General features: G+C 35.6%; 1 long non-coding RNA gene across 8 annotated transcripts; it reads left to right on the top strand.

Annotated features, from left to right (window-relative positions):
• Positions 1-9,732: 9,732 nt before the first annotated feature.
• On the top strand, positions 9,733-13,754 carry LOC113276044. 8 transcript variants are annotated; one of them, XR_003323879.1, is made up of 8 exons: positions 9,734-10,190; positions 10,674-10,772; positions 11,064-11,126; positions 11,382-11,561; positions 12,538-12,683; positions 13,066-13,165; positions 13,248-13,321; positions 13,407-13,754. It is a non-coding gene; the product is annotated as an uncharacterized LOC113276044 (long non-coding RNA). The 8 variants fall into 8 exon arrangements; XR_003323874.1 differs by having other exon boundaries at positions 9,733-10,190; positions 10,674-11,126; XR_003323878.1 differs by lacking the exon at positions 10,674-10,772 and having other exon boundaries at positions 9,735-10,190; positions 11,034-11,126.
• Positions 13,755-14,212: the final 458 nt, after the last annotated feature.

A 14,212-nucleotide genomic window follows, 5' to 3' on the forward strand; every position in this document is an offset into this window, starting at 1 on the left:
GGGACTCAATCTCACAAGTAGTTGTTGAAGTAATAGTCATCAAGTACATGTAGTCGATATCCTTGACGGAGAAGAAAGCCGGTGGTAGTCCCGTAGTCCCATTTTTTAAACCCCTAACTTTCTGTTTTTTTGGAGGTTTTTTATGATAAGTTTTGGCCCTCCTATTTATACTTAGTCATAGAACTCATAGATTAAAATAGATGGTTCCAAAAAATTAATAATCATCCATTTCAATTATATGTTCTCTTATATTGGTTGGTTTGGTTGTTTGATTTGCAGTTTGGCCGAATAAGCAATCAGGCCAAAGGAGAAGTTCGGTTAATACCACTTAATAATAATCCAGTCTTTCTTATATATATTTTCATTTGTATCCATATAGCATTAGTCGGCGGGTTGACTGTTATTTGGTTATGCATGTAGATTGAGCTTGGGATTGCTCATGGGGTGAAAGGAAATCATCTTCATTTGATATTGGCTCTGAATGTCTAGATTCATAAAGCCCAGAGATTGTTAGAAATTTTTTGTTTGAATTGATATCTATTCCATCTACATTTCCTTTTTTATAACCAATATGTGGTTTTGAGCCTCATTTGATGTCTTGACAATTCTGTTTCTCTCAATTTTTCTTTTTGTTTGTTTTTCTTTTTTATAGTCCTGGTTCTTAGGTTACCTGCTTTTGCTTAATAGCAAGATCTAAAGGTTCATATTAATATCCAAGATCTCCGATTGCCAAATTCACAATCCCCTTCTGGCACATCTATAAACACTGTCCAATATTCTTTTTGAGGTATTTTTATTTATTCAATTATATATGTTTTCTAAATGACATTTTAGTTTCACATTACAACTTAAATGATTGTAGAAGCCATTTAGCTTAGGTTTTAAGCTTATATTATAAATTAGTTTGTGTTGTATTTCAAGTTCTAAGATCTTGACATAAATTAAGATCTTTATGTACTATATTGATTGTGGTAACTGTAACTCATATAGACAAAACGAATTGAACAAAGGACACTAACTCATATAATTAAATGTTCATCAAATAAGAACCAATGTTCACCAAAGAAACAATTAAAGATTAACTGGTATCTGATTATTTTATACGAACCAATTTCATTATACTCTAGATCTTGATATGACTTTTTAAATTTCAAGATGTCTTGGTTATAATGGAAATGGGTTTGTGTGTCTTACTCTTATAGTTATGTTGTATTTCCTTGAGCCACATATGGTGTAACCATATGTGATTCTGGGCTTGAGTTTTCTTTGACATTTAAAACTTACTTTACGTGCTTTGATGATGATAGTAAATTTATATTCTTCTAACAGTTGATCTCTAGAATATAAGGAGGGTTATAATTGTATTTTATTTTATTGTTTTTTTAGTTTTGCTTGACAGTTCCAAACAAAACCAAATTCAATTTGCAACCATCCAAGTGTATTTTTTGGGTCATTTATAGCAGTTTGGTGTAATAATAAGATTCTTCAGATCTGCGGTTCATCATCCATATACTTTAATATGTTCTCTACATTTATGCGGAGCCAGTGAACCAGACAAAGGATGTTGTGGTCATAATGCACCGGTTCAAATTGGTCTTCCCTCCAACGTTGCGTTTGAACTTTTACAAGTACAACTATCCCCTTGAGTTCAATCCCTGGAGAAATGGGATACGAGTAATATATTACACATTTTTCCTGTTTTTATTGCATGGCTCCCAATTCACATCATATAAATTTTTTACAGGGAGTGAAATTGAATGGATGTGTTTGTGTGTGCATGTGACAAGAAGAGAGACGAGACCGAATTTGATGTGTGAATTTTTGGGTAGACAACAATCTAAGGGACCTATGGTTTAGCATTTCCAAATAACTTGCACATTAATATTTCAAAGTATAGTAACAAAAAGAAGAACACAAAAAAATATAAATACTGATTCAGGAACAAAAAATGCTCATTAAACCGACATTGAATACTAAAAGCCTAAATGATCCTACTAACAGTCTCTTAGCTCATTGGCGCCAAGCGTGAGGGAATGCTAGACGTTTGGTAATTTACCTTAATGTTCCTACCGACAATATCTTGGCAAATTACCCCAGCTATAAAAATATGAAGAGTCAAAAATACTTTGCAAGAATGTAGTGTATAAAAAAGATATATAAAGTTATAAACAAGCAATTCTGGCCGGGTCTTCTCAGCTCAACCTCACCTTGAGGATGTTGTACAATACTCGATACTAAGGTTATCTATCTGCTTTTGTTATCCAATGATTCCATCTTAACTTATGATCTTGGCCAAAAAAATTAAATCCCAAAAATATTACACACTTAGCATATTAAACTAATAAATTTTTTTTAAAGGCGCACAGGATTCCCAATTACATCCAAATGGATTTTATTTAACCTAATCGACTATATGTTACCGTAGAGCTAAACACTATTAACATTCGCAGGAAAGTGCTCACTTGGTAGAAGATAATCCAATTTAATAAGCTTGAATATTCGTACCATACTACCATGTCATCCACATCGACCGTGGTTGGGTATCTGTCGATCTGGAAAATACATTGCAATTAAAGACATATTTATTTTATCTTATCATTATTTTTGATGAAATTAGTAATATTTATTTACTGGCTAGGGATATATCGAGTATAAAATGGAATCATAAATGGGAAACAGTGCAATATGTATTTCAGTATTAATGGTCCCGTGTTAATTTGTGGTTATGTAAGTACTGTTAATTTTTGGGTATGTAAATATAATGTCATTATCATTGAGCATCTTCAACAAATGATGACCCGATACAGAGATGATACGCCTCTTACTATAGCTACACCATTAAAAGAATCACACAGAGTGAGACGATGTATCTATGCGCATGAATACTTAGATGTGAAGCATGCTGAATCAGAGGGCTTGATGCAAGCTATGGGATGAGAAGAGAGGATAGATTTACAACAAGTTTGCTTTGATTTTGATACGCATAATGTTGTAGTAGCAGCTAATGGAGATCTTCATAGAGTTATATAGGAGATCCAAATTCTATCTACATATTACAGATTTACAAATATGAAGTTTATTAATATGAAACTTAATAAACCAACTGAATTTAGTTAGTATTTATATGTCTTTGCTGCACCAATAGGCCTATGTGCTTAGACATATATCCTAACCCAATTTAATTATACCAATTCAATGTGGTGTCGGCATCAGCGTAATAATGCATCCATGGGAATAAAAAACCAAATCTCTGTCGAAGGTTTGTGTTTCGGTTCCTCCACTCACAGTTGTGTAAGCCCTCCAAATTGGCTTCATGCATCAGTATTACCCGAATTCCAGGTTTGCATGAAGCTTTATGAAAAATTTGTTAACCTTTTGAGAATTTTGAATTTTGGCTTTGGCAACGTATCATTTACCCACTGTACATTCTGCTCCAATCTCAATCTGACGTGAAAGTATTTTAGTTTATTTTGTATGATTAGTCTAAACTGTGAACTGCAATATCAGCAGTAGCCTTGAAAGAGGACCTAAAATAAGTAATCTCCCAACATGAATCTTATATTTCATATGCGAGAAACAGACTCGTGCACCGCACGGGTGAAAAACTAGTAGAAACTAATATGCATTATGTGCTTGTTGTTCATGTGAGTGATTTACTAATCTCGACCTTGCATGACTTGAAGATTAAGAATTGTTTTCTATTGGGAATGAATTTACACTTATTTTTGGAGGTTTATAGTGCTTGCAGGTTCAGATTCGTGGCAGACTTGATTTGTTGGACCGATCCCCAACTTTTCAGGCTTTATATATATGCTTTGCTGTTTATTTTGGTGCAACCTCACCTTGTTTGAGGTTCTTTATGTGCGCAAACACGGATACAAAGATTATGCTTTATGGGAGTCAACCCATACGATTTCGCTTCATGGCAGTCAACCCATCAGATTTGTTTTATTTCCTCTATCTTTTATTTGTTTGCTGGAATTTCCCATCTTAGTTTCTACGTTGGATGACTCAATTACATTGAGGACAATGTAATGTTTAAGTGTGTCTGTGTGTGTGGGGGGGGTGGGTGGGTGGGGTGGCATTTTCGTTAGGAGTTTTGATTAGAAAAAAAATAAAAATTGAATATTATGACCAGCTGTGTAGCGGGTCTAAAAAAAGAAAAAAAAATGAGTATTATGACCAGCTGTGTAGCGGGTCTAAAAAAGCAAAAAAAAAAATGATCAGCTGTGCAACGGGTCTAAATTATTATTATGATTTTTAGGGTTATGACCAGCTGTGTAGCGGGTTTTTTTCATTTTATGACCAGCTCTGTAGCGGGTCTATTCTGTTTTCTTTGAGGACTAGTAAAATATTAGCGTGGGGGAGTTTGATAACCACGTATATGCGACACAATTATGCCCATATTTACACTAGGTAGGACTCATTATTGGATAAATAATACGGAGTATTGTTTTAGATGGTTTACACGAAATTCAAGCGAATCCAATCTGGATATAATAAACAGCTCAATAAGAAGCTACATGTTGTTTACACTCACTCAGGCACCTCAAGGCTAGAAGTATTGGCAATGGGCTTAATCCCTTGTTGCCAGACACCCAAGGCCACTAGTGGATGTTGGCCAAGACAAATAAGTGGTGACGTGGCAAATTCTAAACCACATTTCTCATTTCTTATCAAGAGAAAAAATTCTCTTTTGTGGGTGAAGCAGCTTCTACTTTCATTCGTTACATCTGTTGGTCGAAATTCACTGAGAACTAAAGATTGATTGAGTGAGGAAGATGGTGATCAGTTACAGCAGCAACGAGAAGATTAAAGGGTCAGTTGGATGGAAACAATTGAATTTGGAGATGAATTCGAAGTGGTGTTGTAGATGGTATTCGAATTGAGTTCTGTACTAAGAAAATGGAGGACGATGCTTTGGGAATGAACTGAAATTGGTTTCTGCATGTGGATTGAATCAATGGATTTTGGCCGAATGGTGGCTATACAAGGAAATGAAGATGGGTTTAATTGTACACTTTGTATGCCTGAAATTGGATCTCAATACTGGTGGGAATCAGTCGCAAGAGGAGGGCTGACGCCGTGATGCTTTTGCATTCAAGATGTTCAGGGAAATGCCACTTAAAGCTTATACCACGATGGAGATGGGGTGAAACTTCAAATCAACCGAGTAATGATGGGTTTGTGTGAAATCCATTGAAGCTAGTGGTAATCGAATTCAGGCACGAATGGGTTCTTACTGCGAGTTTGGTATCATAACTAAAACTGTGCCGGCGTATTGATTGGTAGTGATAAGAAGAACAAGAAAGTGGAGCTGTGGCCGGTGAATTGTAACCAGAGTTGGGAAACTTGCGTGAACCAGGCAGTGAAACTGGTGGTGTGCACGGAAATGGGTATTCGGCTGAACCGTTTGTTGGAGTTGTCACTAGTTATGTTGGAGTTGATTGAAGTGAACCGTTGTTGCTGCTCTGGCCCTGACAAGGAAGGCAGTAGTGTTTGTTACTTGTTGTTCCGTGGACTGAAATCGAGAAGAAATTACAGTTCTTGGTCTGAATGGTGGAGCTACCGTAGCTGGCAATTAGCCGTGGTCGAGAAGTTACATGGTCAGGAGATCGGCGATGGTGGCTAGGTGGCCAGCGAACTACAGAAATTTGTGTCTGGACAGTTTTGGAAAGTACTTGGACGCTGGCTGAATTTGGAATACGGTGGCGTTGGAAGGGATGACGTGACATGCTCTCATTGGCTGATTTATATTTGTGACGCAAGGAAGAAAAGAAATAAAAAGAGAAGTAAAATGTGAAAGAAGGGAGGCCGGCTGGAGTTTTATCTTGGAAGGTTGCGGCTACAGAGCCGAGAACCAGAAAGGAGGAGAGGAGGCGAAAAAGCGAAAAGAAGGGTTTGCGATTCTTGTCATTTCGTTTCCATTTTGATTTGCTAGTGAATCTTTTTGATTTGTTTATGGCTTTTGAGAAAGCCATGTCTAGCTAAATCCATGTAACTAGGGTTCATGTTGAAACCACTTAAGAGTATTAGGCTATTCTCAATTGAATAATATTTAGCAAAAGACTATTATGATTTGAATAGATTAATTTCATGATTTTATTTATTGATTCAACGATGAAACTAGTTGTTGCTTCACCGGTTCTGTACAATACAGTAATCCATGTGTTTAATTTTTATGATTGCAAATATATTCGTCTGTTTATTTAATATTTCATGCTGGGTTAAATTTTTTGATGGGAGATGCTTAGAATAATCGGGTATTATTTGTGAACATATAAGTAGTTTCGTATAATTTTCTCGCTAACGCAATTTGATGGTGCATGCTTTGGTTTAATCTTTTAATGTGCCATGCTTAGGGTGTCACAATGATATTTTCTGTTGATAGAATGGATGATAAATAATTCATGGATTATGTTTCATTTCAATAATTGAATAGAAGTTGTGATGGATACTATAAACCCTGGTTACCGACTTTTGCATTGGATTCGTTTAATTAGTTTGATTTACTTTCTTTGTTTTTATTCTTTCAAAAACTCCAAAAACATCATCTCTGGTTAGTCAATCAGGATTATTGGTTACAGTATTTCCACCGCTCCTCGTGGGAACGATCCGTACTTGTCTCTGTCTATTAGTTAGACACTGTACGATTGCGGTTATCACATATAAGGTTCCTCCGAAATCCTATCACTGTTCAAACCACCAAGGACAATCAACACCATTTTTAGCCTAACCCACCGCAGCCATTAGCCAAACGTAGACCAATTTTTGCTTGCTACCGATTCGCATGCACCCTGGACTTCTAAATTTCAGCTCCTTGTATACCAGATCACAACAGCTCACCCAATGACCCTGTAAGCGCCTCCACCAGTTGCAACTAGATCGGCCTAAATCAGTTGACGCAACCCAAGGCATCAGTTCTCTTTGAGACTGATTTTGACTGGAAATTCAATCTAATCAAGACCCATATTTTCCACGAAAATGATTGATACAGAAGGAAAAGTGTTCTGAGTGTGTATCGTGTGAAAGGGGATGGGGCCCATTCATGCCCCATCCCTATCCCAATGCAGAGAGGATGACATTTAGGTCATCAGATTCCCTCTCATTGTACATCACGGGATATTTTCGAACCCCATACAAATCAGTACAGCCAACACCTTTCTCCGATCCGACTACAACACTTTCTCTACCTAGGCTACAGCTCCATCCCTTTCCCAGTTGATGCCGATCAGCCCTTAATTGAAATATCAAGAGAGCTTGAATTTACTAGACCCGTCTCCCTTTCATTCTCAGCTTATAGAAAATACTGAATCTATCCACCATTCACTCAAAGCTGAACATACAGAATTGTGAACAGCTGCTTGATTTCTTTTCATAAGAAGCAAAATGTGGTGATGAGAATGCCACGTGCCACTTATTCCTTTCTCAACTTTGTTCATTCACTGTTTGGTAAGTGGGAAAACAAAGATAACTCTAGGCCACTGTAGTGATTTGTCCCCCGGCCGTGAAATGATGTGCCCAAGCAACTGGGGCGACAAACTCCGAAGCCCAAATTAATTAAGCTCCGTCTCATTTTGGTCCCGGGAGAAACTTTGGTGAATTTTGGCATACGCCATTTAACTTCTGTTTTAGCTGTTTATTCTCCGGATGACCTGAATTGCTTGTAATTCCTAAAAATGATTTGAAATATTATTATTAGTAAAATAACGAGTCCTAACTAATGTAGATATGGATAGAAATGCGTCGCATTTACGTGCTTGTCGCTGACTAACCTTAATAATGAGTTTGCATACAAGTAACCAATCCTTATAACTGAATGAATATTATTTCATGAATTCAGCGCCTATTATGTCAAATTTTTAGGCGTTTTTTCAATGTTTTTCTCTTGTTTAGTTGATGATATTCATCTGGTGTGTCTGGAATTTTATGTAGGCTGAAAACCTGAACTAGGGGTTTGTCCTGCTGTTTGCAGTTGATGATATTTATGTAGTCCAACTCTAACAATGATATATCTCACTTTGTGTAGTATTACTGTATTAGGCAAGTTAACCCTTATTAATTTTGTTAATGCATTTAGCATGTATACAGAATTGGTGGTTTAAGTGGTGTTAGGGAATTGGTAGACACTACATGTTATTCTTGACTGATTTTATCCTAGTTTGCTTTGAGATGCACAGATGGCTTGCAAGTTTTGTTGTTTTGCATCTGATACGATACTCATGACCAGTTAGTCCTCATGTTTTTTTTTACTTTCCATGAACCTATTTGTATGTTGTAATGGGTTATTTTATCTTCATGGTATAAAGGTGCATTTGCTTGTTTTTAACTTTCAGAATATCGGGAGAAGTGGATAAATCTTGGTTGTTTGAATCAGATAGGTTTGGTAAAGTATATAGAGATGGGGTGAAGTTTTTCATTCAGTATGCATCTACAAATGGTTTCTGGAAAACAAAGTGTGCCTGCCCATGCGCAAAATGTGAAAATAGACATCATCGGAGTGTCGCAGTATTGGGATAGTGGAGCAACATTTGTACGAGAACGGTATTGACCAGACGTATGTGACCTGGGTCTTGCATGGTGAGGAGCAGTCGGTTCATATTGCAGTGAGCAATCTACCGAAGAATGTGGTAGAGGAGCAAGTCAGAAAAGATGTACTTCCAAATTTGAGTGTTTTTATTGAAGCTGCATTTGAGGTTAAAGATGATTTATACTATAATCTCGAATTTCCAAGATTGATGGTCGTATTCGGACGACTCGTGAAAATAACACATGATTCACCATTTCTTGAAAAGATGCACAAAATGTATTATCGAACTTAAATTTTGACAAAAAGATGTAAACTTTTTGTATCCTTAGAAATGATCGTTGCATAATTTCATATAATTGGTTCAATCCAAATCACTCTTGGATTATCGTTCTCGATAGTAAGATAACTTATGCTAAATCTTGAATTTCAAGATTGATGATCGTATTTGGACGACTCGTAACAAATAACACATGATTCACTATTTCTCGACAAGAACCCCGAAATCTATCATCGAACTTAAATTTTGACGACAAGATATGAACTTGTACCCTTAAAAATCATTGTTGCATAATTCGATATAATCAGTTCGATCCAAATCACTCTTGGATTATCTTTCGCGATAGTAGTAAGATAACTTAAGATAAATCTTGAATTTTCAAGATTGATGATCGTATTCGGGCGACTCGTAACAAGTAACACATGATTCACCATTTTTTGAAAAGTACCCCGAAATCTATTTTCGAACCTAAATTTTGACGAGATGTAATTTTTACGCTTAGATCATTGCATAATTCGTACAATTGGTTCAATCCAAATCACTCTTGGGTTATCGTTCTCGATAGTGGTAAGATAATTTATGCCTACTCTCTAATTTTCAAGATTATGGTCGTATTCGATTGACTAAATAACACGTCCGGATTCACCATTCCTTGAAAAGATCCACTAAAATTTATTATCAAGCTTGAATTTTAACAAAAATAAATATGATTTAATTTGTACACTTGGAACTGATTTATCGCATAATTCGAATTCAATTATTATCGACTAAATTTTTGACAAATACAAACTTTTAATGTCCATTTACACGTGAAAAATCACGTTATTTGGTCTTAAATAAAATATCTAAGGAAATGGACCCTTTACAGGTGTCTCGTGTTATTTGCCAAACCATAGTCTCGAAAGTTTCCTGTTATTTGACATTGGCAAACCATAATCCCTAAACAACCGACCGACACTAGCTAATTAGCAGTCGCATTTGACGGAAACAAATCGATCAAATCCTAACAATCGGGGATTCTATAAAAGAAACTTCTTCAGAGAATTATTCGGATCAACCTCAACTCCAAAAATCCCCCCATATTTATCTCTCTCGCCTCCAAATCTAAGATTTCGTTCCAGGTGAAGCTTCAAAAATTCCCCCCATTTGTTTCATCTCCCGCTCACAGGAGATTTTATTTTCTGAAGAATAGGTCTCAATAACAGAAACTTATCACTCTCAAAAAATTCAACAAACTGAGATCCAAAAATTTCCTCTCTTTTTTCATCTCCCGCTCCTAATTTTCACCAAAATTGAATTCCAAAATTCCTGAAGTTTGTTTATAAAAGAGGCCTTCAACACAATGGTTTTCATTATCTTTGAAAAAGAAGTTCTTTTGTTAAGGTACTTTCATCAAACACTTAGTTTGTTTTTGATTTTGATTTTTAGGGTTCCTGATGTTCTTTATTTGTTTTTTTTTTCCTCGAAAAGATGTTTTGGTTTTAATCCGTCTCAATAGATTAGAATCAATTACTGAGAAAGAGGGTTTTCATCTTCTGACATTTAATCAATTGAAAAGATGTTTTGGTTTTAATCTGTCTTAATAAACTAAAACCAATTATAGAGAAAGGGGGTTTTCATCTTCTGACATATAATCAATTGGATGAAAATTCTAATGATGGTTTAATTTTTTTCTAGGTTTTGGTAGAACATTAAAATCAATTGAAAGGGTTTTCTTTCTTGTTCTTCCATTTTTATTTCTTCACTTGGATTAAGTTCCTTGGATTTTTCTTGGAATAAGTTTGCTAGTTTGTGGAACTGGTGTTAGGTTTCTTTGGTTGTTTTTCTTTTCTGTTAATTGAAAGGTTCATGATGCACCCACAACAGTATCTACATCTCAAACTGCTGAAACTGCAACTAATGTTCTCACGACTCAAACTGCTCCAAAGTTGAGGGTAGAAATGGATGCAAGTGGTAGACTTAAAGGTACAAATTCACTACAATTTGCTACTCTTATCGGAGAACTTGTCCGAACACATTGTCCCGTTGGAGGGTAGTTCCAAGGATCTTGATAGAGAATGTCTGGAATAAGTTGATGATATATATCCTGTACATCGCACTTTCAATCTTAGACAGCAGTTATGTTTGATTTGTAAAATGCCGGTCCCAAGCCCGAGTAAAGAAGGAGGGAAGAGGGGATCTTGTTCTTTTCTTGTCATTTGCTTTTAACATTTTCTCCATTTTCAGTTTGTAAGGAAGTTTATTGCGACTTTGAAGGTTTTAGGTGCAGTGCTAGAGAAGCTAAGTGGAGAGGATGCAGATGGATTGATCTCTGAAGAGGTTAGATTTATGGTCTTTGTTATTTACTATTCGTTTAATGGAAAATGTGGAAAGTGAACATGTATAGATGTAATTATGGCGTGCATCCATTTATATATATAGTAATCATGTGATATCATTTCTGTTTCCTACTGACAGTTGTATTATCTGGCTGACCCAATTGTAGGAACAAATTTTCTTACTCGGTTAATTTTGCTTTTAGAACTTCTAGGTAAAGTTCTTGTTACCAGCATGATTTTGTTATTTTTTCTGCAGCATACCTTGCTGGTAATAACAAGAACTTGGTACTTCCAGTTCCTGCTTTCAATGTTACTAACGGAGGGTCACACGCCGGAAACAAAACTGGAAATGCAAGAATTCATGATCCTTCCCGTTGGAGCAAAATCTTTCAAGGAGGCAATGAAAATGGGAGTTGAAGTATACCACAATTTAAAGGTCCATACCAAACTATTTCATCTATTTACTTCTTATTGAACGGATTATGTTGGTGTTATGAACTTTGGATGGTGGTACTTTAGTGATGCTTGCTACATTATTAGCGTTCTAGAGATGCTTACTGCCACTTGCACTTTATGAATGCCGTATATGAGACTATCTTTGTGTTTATGTGTCTACATTCTTAACCTTTAAGTTTCCACAGAAATGCTTACTGCCACTGCTTCATAAATGTTAGTCGCTACTCTGAACATTCAACTGTAGCTTTGTATCGGTTGTACTTACTTTGTAACGACGAGTTTGCCCTAAATTCTTAACTTATATCACCTGAGCTTTACTTGTATGTTGACCCGACTTGCCCTAGGTTAGTTTTTTGCTATAAATTGTTTCAGTATAGTGACATTTGTTTAAATGGGTTATTGAGCCTTAATTGGGGATGCGAGCCACATTTAGTTGAGGCCAATGTGCGGAACTGTTTAGTACAGTCTGTACATAAACTATGACTGTGGATTTGGCAAATGATTGCCATAAAATTTTCGAGGATAGTGTGTTGGTAATCAAAAAATATTGAACTGATAATCTGTAACACTAGTTCATTTGGAAAACAGTGGTTGGTTAAAACTCCAGATTGTAAACTGAAATAGTTAGATATGCAGCCCATTTACTACTTTATAGTTTATTGACGAGATAAGAAATTATTCAAGTGATTCTAGAGAACTATCAAACACCACATGTCATTCTTGACTTTTACTATAGTTTTCTTTGAGCTGCACACATGGCTTTGTGAGTTTTATTCCATTTTTGCATCTTATACGTTGCTCATGACCAGTTGGTTTTTATACTTTTTACTTGACAAGCACCTGTTTGTATGTTGCATTTTGTTTTTTATCTTCATGGTATAAAGAGACAGCTGAAATTTCTTTCTTGTGTTCGCTCATCTCATAATACATCGTGTTTGTTTCCTTTTATACCTCAGGTATTTCCGAGCAAACAGTATTTCCACCTGATGCCCAACCACCGACAACAGCACCAGCTGTGAATGCTCCTGCCCAGGCACCGCAACCGACACTACCAGTTCCTCCCACTAGGCCTAATGCAAATCCGTTAAATTTGTTTCTTAAGGTATACATTTTCTAAATTCATCTGTTCAAGTGGTTAGATTGTACTGAGTATTTTGATCTAAATTCATCTATTCAAGTGGTTAGATTGTACCTAGTATTTTGATCAAAATAATCATAGTAGAGCTCATATACAATGGTGGTGACTAATGTCGGAATCCTTGTCTTCATGTTAGTTTTAATGTCTGTGAGTTGTGTTCTTAAAATAATATCTTGGGAATCGTGAAGCTTGTGTGGATTAGTGTGGTTCTCATGAGGCCCCGATATGTTCAGTAAAAAATCAATCCTTTTGATGGGTTTTTATGCATTATATGAATGCCCATATGTTTCTTAACTTTTGGTATGTTGTCTTTTGCTGATCAAAATTATTTTTATTTAATTTGCAGCCTTAGAAAATTAATGGATTAATGATTCCTTCCGACTGCCACAGGAAAGGATGTTCGTTCAATCAGAATTAAGAGGAGCTAGGATGTCGCTAAGTTGAAGGTTAGGTGCTCCCAAGTATAACACTTTGTGTATTTGTTTCCATTCTCATTAGCTCACATAATATCTCTAATTATATCAGCAGAGTTCGAGAATTCTCCCAGTTTCTAGTCAAGCTTCTGAAGTTACGGTCAACCAGGACAAGTGATAGACAGTGAGGTATGTCTAAGCAACAGTTCATGCCTCATTATTTTCACTTATGTTTTCTTTAGGAATTCTAATAGATTGTTTGCTTTAATTGCAGTACAATGCTAAAGATGGCTGTCAGCTAATAACACGAAGACTAATAAATAAGAGTAGAAGTCTCTACCATAGAAAGCAATTGGAAGAATTATGCTGGAAACAACACAAAGCAATCAGAACATTGCAAAAACAGAGTATAACGATGATATTAAATAGGGTTTTCCCTATTTCCTATCCCCATTTTTCCTATTTTCCATCCCCTTCACAATTGTTAAAATCAATTTACGTTTCAATTCTGGTTTTTCCTAAGTACCACCCATTAAAAGTCAAATTAACTATGACTACTCCATTATTACTTTTATTTGTCATCTTCTTCTTTGTGAATCATTTAATCCCTTTTTTTCGTTAAGCAAAACCAAAAATAATCAAGTTAGAAACCCTAATTTAGATTCCAATTATTATTATAGTACTATAAGCAATTAGCCAGTAAACCATTATTATTATGGAAAATCCATTAATTACTACGGAAAAAAATTATCTTAGCCCTAATTCAATCAAATTATGTTAATTCTGTTGGAACCCACCTTATGAACAATGGTTTAGGGTTGATTAATTAACTTAATTAATCATATGAGCAGGGTAAACTTATAATATGTGCAGTAACAACACCAATTGCACTTTAACTGTTCGTGTATGTGCCAGATTATGCTAATCAAATCACATCATTATAGTACCATATATGCAGTAGAGTTTACTTAAGATCATCGTAAAAGATAGGAACAGATGCTTCAATTAATAGCACATGCTTCAAAATTCCACCTAACATAAAATTAGGATTTGATTCACAGTGTAAACTGTTCGTGTATA

Source organism: Papaver somniferum, chromosome 4 (genome assembly GCF_003573695.1).
Source record: "Papaver somniferum cultivar HN1 chromosome 4, ASM357369v1, whole genome shotgun sequence".
In the NCBI taxonomy this organism is placed as follows: Eukaryota; Viridiplantae; Streptophyta; class Magnoliopsida; order Ranunculales; family Papaveraceae; genus Papaver; species Papaver somniferum.